Consider the following 17,463-nt stretch of genomic DNA (forward strand, 5'->3'; position numbering starts at 1 on the left):
TGTGCTTCCTCTATCATTTGGTGTGGTCACAGTGCACAGGCTTGTGCTTCCTCTATCAGTTGGGGTGGTCACAGGGCAGCTGGTCATGACAGGCTGAGTTACCAACAATGGACAGGATGTGGCTGAGTCTCTGACACAGCTGTGGGGGTGAGGCACACAGGCAGCTTCTTGAAATCGGCTCAACCACAAGGAGCATGGAGGGTTGGGCAAGTTTTGACAGGGAGTGAAAGGCAATTCTTTACCAAGTTGCCGAGAGCATGGCAGCACAAAATGGAGTCATAAAGGGCATTTTAAAATGCAGTCCAACACAGCTGGGATCTGCCACTGCTCAGAAATATGAATAGTGCTTTTTAATGTTTGATCTGTTTGAGCTAGAAACTATTTTTTAATGGATTATTCATATTATGTAGGAGCTGGTGTATTATACTGTAAATGAGGAAAATACTTGATTTTGGGGGGAAATGCTGGGCCTGCTGAAATGCATAATTCTAATGATGTCACAGGGCCAATTGTCAGACATGTGAGATGCTAAATTAAATGTAGCTCTGCCAGTCTTTCTTGTAGGCAATGAAGAGTTACATCCCAATGGGTGAGTGGGCAGAGATAGTTTTTCAAATCCAGGTGTGAGCATCTCACTGCTAATGGGATAACATTAGGAAACAACGCAGTGGTGTAACGAAAGTTGAGAGGACCCCCTGGCAAGGTACACGGTAGGGCTCCTGCTCTGGATTTAATCCAGAGCTCTCAGGCCTGAGTACTGTGGAGAAGCGTGGCTCAGTGGTTAGAGGCGGCAGACCCGGAAGCTGAGATCAGCCGTGGACCAGGGTTCGATTCCCCGCCTCGGCGGGTCTCGGGCTCAAAAATTCCACGGACTCAACAATTCTCGCTCCGGTGCCTACTCGACTCACGGGGTCACACTCTGCGACTCTGGGCAATAGCTTGCTTAATCTCCACTACGGCCCCTCGCGGCGGGATGCCTGGCTTTTACCTTGTGAATACCCTGCCGGGGTATCTCACAGGGGAATACCAGGACGGGTTCCCCAAGCAAGCGCCTTGAGACCCCTGGGTGATTTGTGCGCTATATAAATCGAAATACATTTACATTTACATTTACATTTACTGTGCTAAAGGGGCCCCTGCAGCTTGGGGCCCCCACACTGCGGGGGCTACGGGGGCCTGTGTTACGCCCCTGACTCCACGGATAAACAACCCAGTGTGCTGAAAAGTATCTTTACCAGAACAGTGTGAGCAGCAGCAGCTAGAGTGCCTGAGAAACACTGAGAAAAGAAAAACAACACGTACATCTTGACACAATGCTGCTATGACTCTGGTGGTTCTGGGAGGACTTAATAGAGAAGGTATGTAGCTGGTGTTAAGGTGTGGTTATTAATGGTTATGACGTAATCAGAAAGCATTGCATGATCGTATATGGAGGAATAGAGACGTACCATCCAGAGCTCCATGTGAGGCGTATTCATTTGCATGCCCCCGGACAGGGGAGGATACTGTACCTAGCAACGAGGGCGGGATCTGTGCCCCGAAGAAGCAAGACTGCTTTCCCTGGAAGTTTGCATTATTATGGCAAACTCCTCATGTGTGACACGTGTGCCCAATTTGGATGAGAAGCAGTTCTAAGCTGGCGTGTGTGGAATCAAAGCCCCACTCCAGCCCATTTACGCCCCTCGGAAAAGATGAGGGCCCTGCAGAGGAGCACACTCAAAAAACCCACCAGAGACACACTGGTAAGGCCCAAAGTACAGATATTGCACCACAGCCTAACACAGAGCCATCATTCGTTACAAGGCGAAGCGCTAAAGGCAGCCACCACCAGGTACAATGCAAAAACCTGAAAGCAGTCATGAATAAGTATTACAGACTAAACTGTCTGTTACCGTCAAAAAAGAATATAGTGCTTTAAGACCGCCTATTAGGCGTGATGGCCCAAATACAAGCAGACGGCTGGTGTTTGCAGGTGATGCCAACCCAGAAGGAGAGCTGCCATCACCTGAAAAGCATAGACTCTCAATGGCAGTACAGAGGAGCGCAAAGGATGATGCCGGTGTGTTTCTAAAACCACCACCTCCATTTGATGCAGCGAAGAAACAAAACATTGGCGCCAGATGGACTGCTTGGATCAAGACATTTGATGATTTAATGGATGCCTTAGAAGATATAGATGATAAGAAAATCTTAAAGCACCTAAAGAATCTTGCAAGTGACCGATTGAAAGAAGTGATAAAGAAAATATCACAAGCTGATGCAGTATTATACCATCAAATCAAAGAAGCATTGGATGCCAAGTTGAATTCAATGCTTAACTTCAACTATAAGAGGTAAATTTTTAGTCAAGCATGACAGAAAGCTGGTGAAACAATGGATGAATTTGTTGAAAGATTTGATGAGCTTATCAAACACTTCAAGTTTAGTGAATTCAATGATGAAGAAGCCCTACGTCTCAGAGTTATCGATGGCTGTCTTTCAGATTCCTTTTGAAGACACATGTTGAGAGAGACGCTCAGCTTAGAGAAAGTACTAATGGCAGAAGAAATTGTGGATTGACATGCCGCTAACATAAAAGCTGGAACAGCGAAAAGTGAGTCAGTGTTGGCCATGAAGAGTAAGAAAAAACCCTGAGTAGCGGCATGCAACTCGCCGTCTACAAAGTAGAAAAGTTGTGCTTCTGATGTTGGTTTTCATTTCCACATGAAGACTAATGTCCAGCCGTAGGCGAAACATGCAAAGGCTGTGGTATGGAGAACCGCTTCTCAACAGTTTATTCAATCGTCATCATCCAACAGAGGCTCATCAATGTCATTATCAAGCACCATTGAAGGAGATGGATGTGCGCTGATGGCATCGACCAATGAACAACAGGCACATGTAAGATTGGCTGCTTGCAAGGAAGAGCAAACAACAAAGGCAAATCACCAAACGAAACAACAAAATTCATTTGGACATTGCCCCAAGATAACTACAAAGGTCAACAGTTGCCCCATAACCTTAATTATAGACAGTGATGTTTCGATTAACATCATGCTGTTAAATCTAAGGCCAAGGGACAATCGATATTTGCCCGGCGGTATCGCCTCTTTAACCCACGAATTATTAATCAATGAAGAGGCAGGCGCTGGAGACGGGAAGGCAGGAAACAAGGTTTATTCTCTCCGGAGGAGAACACATCAGTTCAAACAGCAGGTATCGTTCTGAGGTGCTCTAACCGTATCTCTGAGGCCTGGCCTCTTATACACAGCTTTATTGCTTTATTACATACAACACATTCTTGGCAATGCTTTGATGTACGGAAGGACATTCTCGGAATCCCCACTCCAAGCCCGTTCCCACACACATATACAGTAGAAGTCCCCACCCCGGTCACAACAGGTGATGATTATCGCGCAGCGGGACATTCCGCCGATTCACGGAATGTGGGGGGTTTGATCGGATCTCATAGGGAGGGGGCTTTGATCAACTCGAGGGTCCTTCAATGAGGGAAGCTTCCTACTGTACGGGGGGGGGGCAATAAACAGTGTCGGCCTGGGAACGAGGAAGACAAACGGGCACACAGGAAAAGGGGATTTGTATCAAAAAGGCCTGGGACCATGAAAGGAAGGAAGGGAGGTGTCGCGCTGGGGACAGGATGGAGTTCTGAGGCAGAGCTGCGCTGAAGAGGGGTTTATGACCCAAGGCATGTGCGAGCGGGGGTTGTCAGAGTGCGGGCTTTGTGAGGGAGGAGGGCTATGCTGGGGGCCAGTGGCAGGCAAAAAGGGTTGTTCTGATCGAGGCACTTAAAATGGCGGGTGCGCACGACAAAAAGTGTGGCATCAGGGGAAAAAGGCAAGATGGCGCAGATAATGTTTACCAGACCGTACTAATTTTCCACAGTCCTCCCTTTAACATATCCAAGACATCTTGCTGGCCTATTTCCAATTCATGTCGACTGTGGTGGTCATAGGAAAAGAAGTAGGTACCCAGGTGAAGGAGTTATAAACATTAAATTTTAAAATCTTTCATCTTAGGAGGCGGGTCTATCGATAAAAACTCGTTTGCAGGAAAACCATAGTAATGCAATAACAGACAAAGATGATTCTGTAGTGAGAGCATTGGGTACATTTCATAGCTGCTTATAGTCGTTCGGAATGTAAATTGATAGGTCATTACATATGTGAGTTCTGTTCATGTTTGGTTGGAGCATAATTAATACAATGGTGGCTGGGAGAGAAATGAGACGTAGTAGAAACGATAATTGAGGGTGTCAATGTTTGAAGTTAATGAGTTCTCAGCATTCTTTGTCGTCTTTTGTTGGCGCTGTGGAGCACCGGCGGTGGAGCTACGGGTCCAGCTCTATTCTAGGTCCCGCGTTGCAGGGCACGACCTTTTCCTCGCGCTTCTGGTCAAAAAGGTCCTTTTCGCCCTGTGTCCTTTGAGTTGATTGTCAAAAAGGTTCAGATGGAAGAAGAGTGTGTAGTCCATAGGGTAGGTCGGAGAAAAGGGGGGGGGGATGGAGCTGGGCCAAATCGGGAACAGATCAGGGGGGCGGAAATTTCAGGTAGGCAGGCTCATGACCGAATTCAGAGAGCGGGGACTTTCCGGCACACGTTGAACATTGAGCAGGGGCATCAGGTCAGCCCTTTCCTCTCACTTTGACGGAAACAGTGCCTCGTCCTGCAACTCCTTTCTGTCGTGGTCTCGCCTTGGTCAATGTCGCAGATGTTCCACGATCTGTAGTCAGGCCACGTGCTCCCACATCCGGTCCTTCTTTCCTCCGACAGTCGTACCCTTAAATGAGTTTGAAAAGACAGTCTTTAGAGAATTGACAGAGGAAGGTAATCACATAAGTCTATTTCTCTCCCAGCTCCAGGCAAAAATGGGAAACGTCCGTTATATTGGGGTTCACAATTAACATATAAATGATTGATGATGGGCTTGCTGGATTTACTATACCTTTCCTTCACAACTATTACTTTGTTGTTTGTTGGTCGTGGTACGAGATCTGGTACCTGTTATTGCATTTCAGTTACGTCAGTTCTTCTGACGGAGACCCACCTTCTTACTACGAGCCTTACAAAGCTATACCGTTCTCCAGGGCTTTATATTTAAAAAGGGTGCTGTGTGCTATCACCATGGTGTGACAGGTATCTTGCTGAGGGACGAACATAGGCTAAACATTTTTCATTCTATAAATGCATCCTGCCTAAACATTTTCGCTTTCAACAGGGTTCATTGCAATGATTTCTTCGCTTCGGTCTAATTTTTAACTTTGTAAAACATCATTCTGGTTCCTGCGTAGCCTCTTACGGCCTGACTACTTAATTAGAAAAGACAGGGGTCTTATGGGAAACAACTAGGGACATAGAAAACTGTGGTAAGGGCGTAAGTAGACCCATCTCTTATGACCGGGGGTGAGGGACAGTTTTATAACCCTCGTCTGGGGCAGCTGATACGAAACAGGGGGCGTTCCGGGAACATGAGGATGTTTCGATCACCTTTACTGTTTGGGTATTGCGACAATTCGGGACGGGGAAGGTCGCGTTATCTGAGGCATCTTTTTATAACACAGGAGCCGCTGACATGTAGTTCCCTTATTTCGGGTCAGATTAGGGAACCTCAGTCGTCTTACCTGTCCTTTCCCTAATGGCCAAATCTCGGTTTCATCAATTTTTAGCAGAAAGGAGAGGTAGTGACACGGCGTCAGGGTGATTTTTATTTAGGATAAATTTTGAGCAAATACTTGTGGTATTTGGTGCCAATTGGGTGGTGCACTAGGGGTGGCGGTTTGCCAATTTAGGTGCCAGTCGCTCGGAAGAGCGAGAGAGAGAGAGAGAGAGAGAGAGAGAGAGAGAGAGAGAGAGAGAGAGAGAGAGAGAGAGAGAGAGAGAGAGAGAGAGAGAGAGAGAGAGATGTGCAACAACAGGCTAAATAGTACACGTGCGACATGGGGAGTGACCGTGCATTAAGATAGGCTATTCAGCGCGTTATATAACATAAGACATTACGGGTCTGTGTTAGAATTTTGAAAGCATGCAGTTTGGGATGGACGAGCATTAGGCCGGGTACAGGGGACATACATCGAGTAAAAAAAGGGGGGCACCATTGTGTCGCATTTCTTGCATTCTCGGTCCTTTAACCAGTTAAGTCAACACGTCAGTCATACACAAACATCATCTCATAGTTTCAGACATACGTGACAGGTGTCCATTCACGCAACACGGATCAAGGGTGATCGCTTTCATCATGTCATACAATTTATTGGCTCTTCTGGTACAAGAGCAGTTTGTGGGTGTGTTTAGGTGCCACCAGGCAGTGTTAGTCCGCTTCGTGTATCAGACATGGCGAGGCTTCAGATCTTCACCGTACCTTGGTCGTGATTCCGATGTGGCCTGCAGGGGGGGAAAAGGAGGGGAGGGGGACAACATTCGAGCATATCAAAAGCACGGGTATGAAAGTCTTTTACTTACCTCATACTCGTCTTATCTCCTCGGGATAGAATCCCTGGGGTTGTGGTTTCTGGAGCCAAGGGGGGGGGGGGGGCAGTGTGTCCTTATAGGCTGTGAGTAGGAAAACGTTAGAGAATCAGAAGCACTTAGCGCGAGGTTTCTAGTTGGTAGGTGTATTTAACTATCGGGGTCCTTAAATCTCTTTCAACGCTGTGATGTTCTAAGGTTTATCAGCTCTTCGGTCAACTCTGTTCCCTAGTACCTTTGAGTGTCGTATCTTTATAATATTCTATCATTTACATCGTTTCACTTTACCCATCCTTTATATTCCATCTTTCACACCATTTCGCTTTTACCCATCCCCAGAAGTCGAGGTCTTTCTCCATGCGCGAGTCCCTGAGTCAGTCGCATATTTGACGGCAGAGTGTCGTGTCTCAGATTCGATCCTCCATCCGGGGCTGGGCAACCATCTTCTAATAACCTTAAAGAGAGAGCAGAGTAGGGTGCACAGAAAAGAACTCTCCCGCCAATCCCACATTTTAAATAAAGCATGCAATACCCGTTCATAGTTTCGAAAACCTTTATTTTCACAATCGTTCAGCATGTTGACAGGACAGTGTGATCGGGGTTGGCCGGATACGGCAATGGCTAAAGTGCGTACAGTAGGGGGGGGGGCTATTTTGTAGGATTAAAAACATGTTTTAAAAGGTTCATTCATTCATTTGCAGGGAACTAAAAAAAAACGTCTATCGAATAGTTGAGGGACCAAGGGGCATTCATTTCATAATTGGAGACACAGTTGGGCTAGGTGTAATCAAATTCCTATAGGTATACCATGGGAGCGTGTCATAAGCGAGGTTACATGTCAGACATGATAATATCATAATGAATCGTACATTTGAAAAACATTTTTCACGCGGTCCTTTTATATGTTCGTCGAGTGAATCCTCCCCTTTTTTTTTGTCAAGTGTACAAAGGATCATAACATATCTCGGAACATCGAGTCTTTTTTAGCAAAAGAAAACACCACGAGGCGTTCGTAAGTTCCTATTGTTACCGGCGCCATTTTGGGCGGGGCCGGGCTGGTCCGGAAGTAGTATCAAGGAAAAAAATGTTTCCTTACAACCGGCAGTTGGACCAGAGTCCTTTTCGGCAGTTCGAGAATTCATGCTAACAGAAGGAGTGGCTATGTCATGCTTATTTCGTTAGCGGTCAAGGCAGTTGTCCCTCACCGGAAGCCTGCAGGGGCCGAGGGCTCCGGGGACTTTTGTAGAATCTTCAAGGCTGTGGGGGTGCTGTTGGAGGTGGGGGCTCGTGCTCCGGTGGGCAAGCGCCCAAGTTACGTTGCTGTTCACAGTTACTCTAGCGGCCGAGACCCGCCTTCCAGGGGGCCCAGACGCCATTTTGAGGCCTGCAGCAGCCGCCCTTCGTCGAGTCCGCAAGAGTGGAGGAGACCTTTTGGAATGAACCCATGTCCAGTGCTGCGGAAGTATGGCCACCTGCGGTGCATGTTCGGTGCTGTGCAAGTATCGGCACCGTTGCATGTTCGGTGCTACGCAAGTATCGGCACCGTTGCATGTTCGGTGCTACGCAAGTACTGGGGCGCCACCATGGTATGTTCGGTGCTACGCAGGTATTGGCACCACCGCCTGGCTGGAGGAGTTCGGCGCTGGGCCGGGGGCTGGGAAACCTCCTATCCGTGGAGGTGGGAGAGGCTCGTCCGCGTCGCCTCTCCCTCCCAGCCCGACCTGGACTAATTTTCGCGGAGGTATGTACAAGACATCCCTCTCCCCAGAGTTGTCGCAGCCATTATTCAAGTGGCGCCTGGCGTGCTGCTGCGGCCATTACGGAGGAGAACATAAAGAAGTGTCCCGTCCTTCTCTGGGCCGGGCTTCCGGTGGATGTCGGCCGGACGCCTCTTGCTCTGGCCCCATGAACGGGTTCCTTGGCTCATCGGCTGCAGCCGGATCCAGTTGGCCCCAGTCCCTGGCCATTGGTGGCCGGACCGGGGAGACATGTGGCGGGACTATCTGCAACTCTCACGTGCCACCGTGGCCGGACTGGGGGAGAGAGAGAGGGAGGGGTCGAGGACATAGACATTCCCCCCCCTACCACTCTCCGGTGTGGTCAAGGTGATCCCCTGGCTGGGTCCCGCTGGCCCTTGTCTCTCCTCCGGCTCCACCCTATGTTACGATTTCCTGGCCGACTGTTGGCAGCAGGACCCGCCTTATATGGGTTGCTGCCGGCTGGGCGTAGCCGTAACCCTGCCCTACTTTGGAAGGTTCCAGAATGGGGGGGGGGCGAATGTTCTGCTGACTTTCATTTTCTAGCTTACTGTTATTTGTTTCTTGTTCGTCATGTTAAATAAAAGTTCAAGTTCATCAGTGGCCTACGGATTTCGTTTTCTCATTCCTTTCTTCCCAGGTTGTTTCATGCTAAAGCTTCTGTTAACAGAAGTTTAAGTAACACGGTAACACAGGCAGAGGGATGACGCAGATTCATGCATCACGTACACACAAACTCAGACGGGGAGACAGTACAAGTATTATATAGAAAGACCCAAGACAAACATAAAATAGTTATTGGCCACAATTATCTTATTTCTATATGCTGCGCATACTTTTTGTTAGAGCAATGGGGCAGGCTTTAGTTATATGCCTATAAGGATGCGGAAGAAAGGAGGTAGTAGGTTTTCAGACATTGGCAATCTCCCTAGTCCTCTCGGCGAAGGATACTTGTGTAACCCTTACCTCGAAATACCCTAGACTTTTCCCTACTTGGCTAAACGTAAGGTTGCTTGATCATGTGTGTACGTTATTCTTTCGGGTTTCTTTGGGGTTTGTCGTCTGTCAATTTAGAGCTAGACTGGGTTTTCCCGTCTTATCGTTGTTGGGTCTATGAGGACTCGAACATGTCGCTGAAATCGGCTTGGCGAAATCTGTGCCATCGGGCGTAATCGAACGTGGTGGTTCTATCTGGCCTGTTCAAGTCAGTCTGATTCATCTTTGTCTCGCGCCTTTTCCCTTTCTGCCGGCCTGTTATTCCTGTCGGTCCTCTGCTCCTACTCACGTTCAGTAGAGTCGGGCATTGGGCTTTCCAGTGCCCGGCATATCTACAAAAAGCACATTGGTTTTGCCCTAAGTCTGGCCGTCCTGTGCGTAGTGTCGGGGGATTACTTTCGGGACGTTGTGTTCTGGGGTCGTCCTGTCGATATGTCCCTTTACCTGCTCTGTCCTCGTCTCTATTCTTTCGTTGCATTGCTTCTTTGCGCCACATACCGAGGCAGTCGAGCATAATAGGCGGTGTCTTATTATCACGAAGGGCTATTTCTAACGTTTCTATTTTATCAAGATCGAAGGATCCTATCAGTGGCCACTGTTTCTCTTGACTTTCTTTGGTATACCTGTGCCACAGTTTACTATAGGCTATGGTAACTAATCCATAGTTTATGAACATGTCTTTATTAGGGGTGCCTTCCAGCGGAGCTAGATGATCCACCTCTAATAAACGGTCCGGGCTGAACCAGCTATCGACCAGTGGGGAGAAGACAGACATGACAGCTCACAACGAGGGACAAAAAGTCAGCACTGCCTATCTTATCACTGTGTGCAAAGACTAGACAGAATATTTCTATTCTACGTTGTTTGCAGGCAGTGAATACCTCATGAACCAATATCAAATGAACAAAAAGAGGACCAGTGGGAAGAATAAGTAGATTCGCAAAAGATCTGCGTCCTCTACCCTTTCACTATCTGCAAAGGGGAACCTGTTCTTTCCTGTTTGTAGACAGAGAATCTCCAGAAAACAATCCGCGAACAGTAGCTCGGGGTCAAAAACAGTTAATCAGTGGCCGTTAATAAATAATCGATTCAGTGGGGGAGAAAGATAGGCGCGACGGCTGCGTTACCTATCCTTCACTGTTTGCAAAGAGAAAGAGCCTACTGTTTCTTCGTGTGCAGACAGTGAATCTCCAAATAGGTCAACAAAGAGTAATACTAGTATTTTCTGAACAATTAAACAATTATTTCGTGTTTCGTCGTGTCTACACGACCTTACCCGGACCGTATGGACGGTTTCTTGTCTTCCGAATCCAGCGCCCGATCGTCCTCTTTTCTTTGTATTCCTCGCAGCACTCCTGATGGTTCCCAGTCAGGACCGTAGATCACTCGGGAGAGGTCTGTTCGGAACCAGTGAAGTTCGGATGATCGGCTGCCAGACGAGGGTCTATTGGGCAAGAGCTCTCCCGATCGTTGCAGTCGTTCACTTTGTCGTCAGGACCTCTCCCACTGGATCCACGAGTCGCTGATGGGCCCCACGCTTGGGACGCCAATTGTTAAATCTAAGGCCAAGGGACAATCGATATTTGCCCGGCGGTATCGCCTCTTTAACCCACGAATTATTAATCAATGAAGAGGCAGGCGCTGGAGACGGGAAGGCAGGAAACAAGGTTTATTCTCTACGGAGGAGAACACATCAGTTCAAACAGCAGGTATCGTTCTGAGGTGCTCTAACCGTATCTCTGAGGCCTGGCCTCTTATACACAGCTTTATTGCTTTATTACATACAACACATTCTTGGCAATGCTTTGATGTACGGAAGGACATTCTCGGAATCCCCACTCCAAGCCCGTTCCCACAGACATATACAGTAGAAGTCCCCACCCCGGTCACAACAGGTGATGATTATCGCGCAGCGGGACATTCCGCCGATTCACGGAATGTGGGGGGTTTGATCGGATCTCATAGGGAGGGGGCTTTGATCAACTTGAGGGTCCTTCAATGAGGGAAGCTTCCTACTGTACGGGGGGGGCAATAAACAGTATCGGCAGAGCTAGGTGTCGGCCTGGGAACGAGGAAGACAAACGGGCACACAGGAAAAGAGGATTTGTATCAAAAAGGCCTGGGACCATGAAAGGAAGGAAGGGAGGTGTCGCGCTGGGGACAGGATGGAGTTCTGAGGCAGAGCTGCGCTGAAGAGGGGTTTATGACCCAAGGCATGTGCGAGCGGGGGTTGTCAGAGTGCGGGCTTTGTGAGGGAGGAGGGCTATGCTGGGGGCCAGTGGCAGGCAAAAAGGGTTGTTCTGATCGAGGCACCTAAAATGGCGGGTGCGCACGACAAAAAGTGTGGCATCAAGGGAAAAAGGCAAGATGGCGCAGATAATGTTTACCAGACCGTACTAATTTTCCACAATGCCAGTCAAATAGTTAAACAGCATATCTCCTGTGTCACGTCTCAACCCATCAAACATGAAAGTATGCATGTGTGCCACTTCTAAACCATTGAAGAGTCAAGGGACGTTCACAGCTACTTTCAAATCTAAAGCAGTATCAGTGCAAGTGCCAATTCGTGTTCTCCAAGGAGCTGCGTCCAGTGTTGCCTACACAACTTTGCCACTGCTGCTGACATGGGACCGAAATATGTGTAAATTGCAACCTCCATATTTAGTTTGAATTTTGTGAGTAAGTGCTCATCATTATTTCAGAGCCTGGGCAGGCTCAAAACAATGAAAGTGTGACTTCACATCAATGAGGACATTCGCTGTGTTGCACAAAGGCACTGCAGAGACTCTTTCTACTTGCAAGAAGCCAGTTGAGAAAGAGCTAGAAACACTGTTGAAGCATGACATCATTGAGCTCTCCACTGGTCCTACGCCATGGGTGTCACCCATAGTGGTGGAGTCAAAAAAGGACAGTGAGGTTGCTATACACATTTGTGTTGATATGGGCCAGATTCACAATGGGAGCAACGGGGAGAAACTAGAAGTCAGACCGCCCCACACTCCATCAATTACAAGCACTACTTGGTGTGACCTCGAAGAGCAGTCAGTCACAAACTTTAGAAACTCCTGGGTGTTATTATAACTTTTTGAGAAAACCTTCCCAGTACTGGAAATTATAACTTTTTATGAAAACCTTCGCAGAACTGGGAAGGTTTTCTTAAAAAGTTATAATAACTCCCCGGAGTCTCTAAAGTTTGTGACTGACTGCTCTTCGAGGTCAGACATAGTAGTGTTGATATGCGCCACGCCAACAAAGCAATCGAGAGAGAAAGACATCCTTGTCCAACATAGTGGACAAGATCATGTAACTGAACTGTGCCAAACTTTACTTCCCCCTTAGCCTGAACAAGCGACATCATCAACTTGAGCTGAAAGAGAATTGCAGGTACAGTACTACTTTTTTGACTCGTGTTGATTTGTTCAGATACAAAAGGTTGAGTTTTGGAGTGTCGTCAGCTGCAGAGATATTTCAGGATGTTTTTTTTTGTGTGTCCTCATTTGCCACATAGGTTTTTATGGTGAAAACAGTAAGTCAACCAGCGACGTGCTGCCTCAGTATTTTAACAACTGGCAGAGACCAAATTGAAGTGTGGGCCGCGTCTCTCAGCACTCGTACTTAGGTCAACAATGGTCACCAAGATAAAAAACCTTGCGGAGGGTGCAGCTAGCAGCCAGATTACCACTGGTTTAATCACCAGGGCGAAGCTATGCCCAAATATGGGTTGGATGGCATAATCATTGGATCCGGGGAAAAAAAAAACAAAAAAAACCCGGTCACTCAATGGACCCATTTCAACATATGCCAGAAAGCTCTTTTTTCAGAATTACCGGATCTAGCCACATCCAACCTGGAGACCTGTAGAGTTGAAACATACCAGTCATTGATAGAGGGAGGTAGAGGGTCTTTCCATTTCCTGCAGATTTCCCGTCTGGCAAGCAAAATGGAATAAAAGCACAGCTTCCTCGCAGAGTTAGAAACCCCTTCTAACAATCCAAAAATCACCAGAGAGAGATCCAGAACGATGTTGGAGCCGACAGATGAAGAAAGAGTCTTACTTATGGCTTCCCAAAATAAGGACAAATGGGGGCACTCGAAAAACATATGGGCGTCGGAGGCAGCATCCAGCCCACATTTCGGGCAAGACACTATATTCCCCGGTGTAAATTTAGATAGACAAAGAGGGGAATAATAAGCTCTGTGTATAGTAAAAATGTGGTTCCTTCATAACCACGCCGGTTTAACCACATCCCACAGCGTCCTACAGGATGCTCTCCAAAGATCTTGCAAATTACCATTGTTCATCTGTAGTGACCAAAGCTCCCCTGGTAATGTAAAAGCTCCATCAATTTCCTCCAAGATCAAGTCATACCAAGATGAAATCTCCTTCTTGGCAGGAGGCTTGTCAACTAAAAGAGATATTAAGTAGCTGTATCCTCCTAGGGGAAATTTGCTTAATCGAGTGGGCTGGGCACTATATGAACGGGACCAACTGGATATTTGCAGATATTTGAGCCTGGCCAAATTTGGGCCGATCTTGTTGCTCAAACAATCCCAAGAAAGCAGTACCCCATCCATAAACAGATCGCCCCAAACCACAACTCCAGCTTCCCTAATCGGAATTGCGAGGCTGTCCCCCAACCGATCCGGGCTGTCAGGAAGATCCCATAAAGGTGTCTTGCTACTGTAGTACCCTATTCTAATAGACTTGGTTAGCTGTGCCCAAAGTTTTGTCATTCCCTGTAGGGTCTTTAGTTTGACTTTTTTTAAAAACTTGTGGTGACCAAATTTAAAAAAGAAAGCCTGACTGGCTGACTCCCTCACTGTTAAGCAAAGTAGAGTACCGGGACCCCACCCCACCCTCAGATGGCTTTGTTAATAGCATCCTGGCATGAGATAGCTGAAATGCCCAGGCGTATGCCTGGAGGTCAGGAGCCGCAAGCCCCCCTTTTCTCTACGCCTTCTAAGCTTCAAAGACTGAGATGATGGCATGAAATATTGACCAGAACCTATTTAATTCTAGTATCCTGCCTGGCTGCAAGATGAGGTATCTGGGTCTTACTATTGTAGGAAACATTGATCAGATTGCCACAACAAACTTTACCTCTGTTGCTAAGGATTGCCGTAAGCTTTTACAATCCTGGGCCCATCTCCCTCTCTCATTATTGGGAAGGGTCAACTTGGTTAAAATGTCTCTTCTGACCAAAATTTCTTTTTTATTTAATACCATCCCCTTATATTTTGATCCTTTACTTATTAAAAAGTTACAGGGTGAAATTAGTACATTTATTTGGAACAAACACCTGCCAAGAATCTCTTGGAAAAAGCTTAGATATTTCAGGATGTTATATGTCAAATAATTGAACCAGTCACAAATGGTTTTAACTACTGTGATGTCATACTGGTATTTGGAGCAACGCAAAAGGAGCATGATAAGACTCTTACGTAGTGTGCCAGTTACTTGCTGATGCAGGTCTAACTCTGAGTGCAGCAAAGTGTGAGTTTTACAAGACAAAACTTAAATTCTTTTAACACATATTTTCTGATGGGTGAATGACTCCTAACCCTGATAAAGTGAAATCACTATCAGCCACATGGGACCCGCAAGTTATTACCATGCTGCGATCCTTTTTAGACATGGCCATTTATTGTTCAACAAACATTCATAAGTTTGCTACTGTAAGTGCCCCATTGAGATAGTTGAAAAAATGAAATGTCCCATTCCAATGCTCTGTTGAATTTATCACAGCTTCAAAAGAATCAAAAATTCAATTGAGAATGCAAACGAGATGGCCTACCTTAACCCCAAACTACAGACTGAGATCACAGTGGATGCAAGCCTGGTAGAGCTTGGGGCAATCCTTGCTCAACATAATGGTTATCCATATGCTCAGAGACACATTGTGATCAATGCCAGTCGGAGCCTGTCTGACAAGGAACATGCCTATTCTCAGCCGGATATGGAGAGTCTGTCTGTAGTGTGGGCTTGTGAACATTTTTATGTGTTTCTGTATGGAAAACGTATAACTATCATAACAGACCACCAAGCACTACTCACCATTTTGCAAATTCGAAAGCCAAGATGCCACCTTACATTGAGAGGTGGGGTCTGCAGTTCAAGAGTATGAGTATGGCACTGTTTACAAGCCGGGTAACGACCAAGACCCAGCTGATTATGGATACTGCTCACAGTTTGACATCCAAAACAGCTGACGAGTACATCAACTTCATTCTGCCATATAATTAGAACAGATTATCGAGGCCCCTGATGCTGACAAGAACATGCTTATCATCAAAGACTTCATTCTAACTCAATCCTGGAGAAGGTGTGTTCAACCTCATACATTCAAAAATGCAAAGGATGAACTGTCTATGACCAAGAAAGGCGTTGTATTGAGAGACTCAAGAATTGTCTTACCTGAGAGTCTCAGACAACAGGTCATTAAACTAGCCCAGGAAGGACATTGTGGCATTGTAGCTATCAAAAGAACATAAACAGACTGAGTGTTATTCCCGCGCATAGATGAACGAGTTGAGAGGGAACTAAAAGAATGTCATCTTTGCAAATGCCTTTCCCCTAAAGTGGCACAGCATCCACTCACCATGTCTGACCTCTCTAAAAAGGCTTGGGAAATGTTTGTAGTTGATTTCTTTGGACCCCTAGGAAAAAGAGAATATCTCATGGTAGTCATTAAAGAGCATTCATGTTTCCCTTTGGTAGAGGAGTTGTCATCAACAACTCATTACAAGGTCATTGAGCAGCTGTACAACATCTTTGCAGCGTGGGATATCTTGGTTCTGTTAGGGAACGCGATTGCTTTGAAAACGTATTACATACAAAAGGAAAGAAATATCTGGTGTAGGATAAATCAGAAAACCAAATAGACACACTGACCACAATTTGCATAAGAAGGTACATCTTTAGTATTTAACCTTTTTGCATATCATTTCAAAGAGCATAGTGCAAGCCGTCCAAAACAACAATACAGAAAATAAGGGTACATTAGGTGAGTGAGTCGTGAATGGTGATTGAGTGCTCCAAATGATTACACAAGAACAAAACATATCATACATGTAAACAAAAAACAACACAAATTATTCAGCATATCCACTGTACAACACAATAGTTTCAAGAGAGTAAGAGTGCAGGGGCTTTATCATGAACATATTAAAATTGATCAGTTCAGAGCCATGATTTTACCATTTGCTAGTAGTGGTTGGTCGTGGCAGTGCTGCTGGGCAGTGACGTGGGGAGGGGTAGGGGCAAGGTGCGGGGTAGTAAACTATGGATTATGGCCGATTACAGGTAATTAAACATATAAATAAATAAAACGAATTTTGTTGCGCGCACTGCATCGCCAAATGCTCCCCAAAGTGTGTTTATCGACGATTTTAAATTTAGGAATATGATCACATCTGCACCTACTTATGTAGAGTACAAATCACCCAATTATGTTTTCTCTGCAGTTCCACCTTGGTGAACACGCTTGAGGAGCAATCACATTGGCAAAGTTACAGACACAAAAGGTCACTGGAAACATTTCCTCTGCATCCTTTACGCAGGTGTTGTGTAGGAGATGCACTACACATTTATTCAACGAGGAAACACCTACTAATTAGCCAGTAAAAAGTACTCTTGTTGGGTAGAGGTATTATGAAAAACGTTGGCCTCTTGTTAGATAAATACTCAGGGCAGAACTCATTTTCGCACAATGTTCATCTCTCAGGAATCAAACCTCAACAGGTTACAGTTCGAAAAAAGCATTTGGAAAACCATTGAAAATCACTTAAAAAGCAAAAGTTGGTTACAGGTAAGTCATAGCTAGGAAAAAAACCTTAGAAATTCACTTACAACGCCAAAGGTTACAGTGATGTTATAGTTATGAAATAGAAGGGAAAAAAAGAGAAATTCATCAGTTATAGTTTGCTGTGGCAACAATAAATTACACACCCTCAATGAACTGCTTATGACCTCACATATTGCATCACTCATGACATGGTCAGTGACAATCTGTGAAGTAATTGATTACAAGGATGCAAGTAGACTAAAGAGAAGCAGACAGCTTGCTGTATTAAAATAATTAAAAAGACCTTGTGAAAATGGTTGTAGAAGAAGGAGCATTTACCTTGTGTAAAAGATGAAACTCCAAATTATACATCATAAACAGAACTCACACACAAACCGTTACACACTAATTCACCTTCATATCTTGCACATAAAATTGAGGTATCCAGCGGAGGCAGGCCCTGCC

The sequence above is a fragment of the Lissotriton helveticus genome, chromosome 3_1 (genome assembly GCF_964261635.1).
Source record: "Lissotriton helveticus chromosome 3_1, aLisHel1.1, whole genome shotgun sequence".
Lineage (NCBI taxonomy): Eukaryota > Metazoa > Chordata > Amphibia > Caudata > Salamandridae > Lissotriton > Lissotriton helveticus.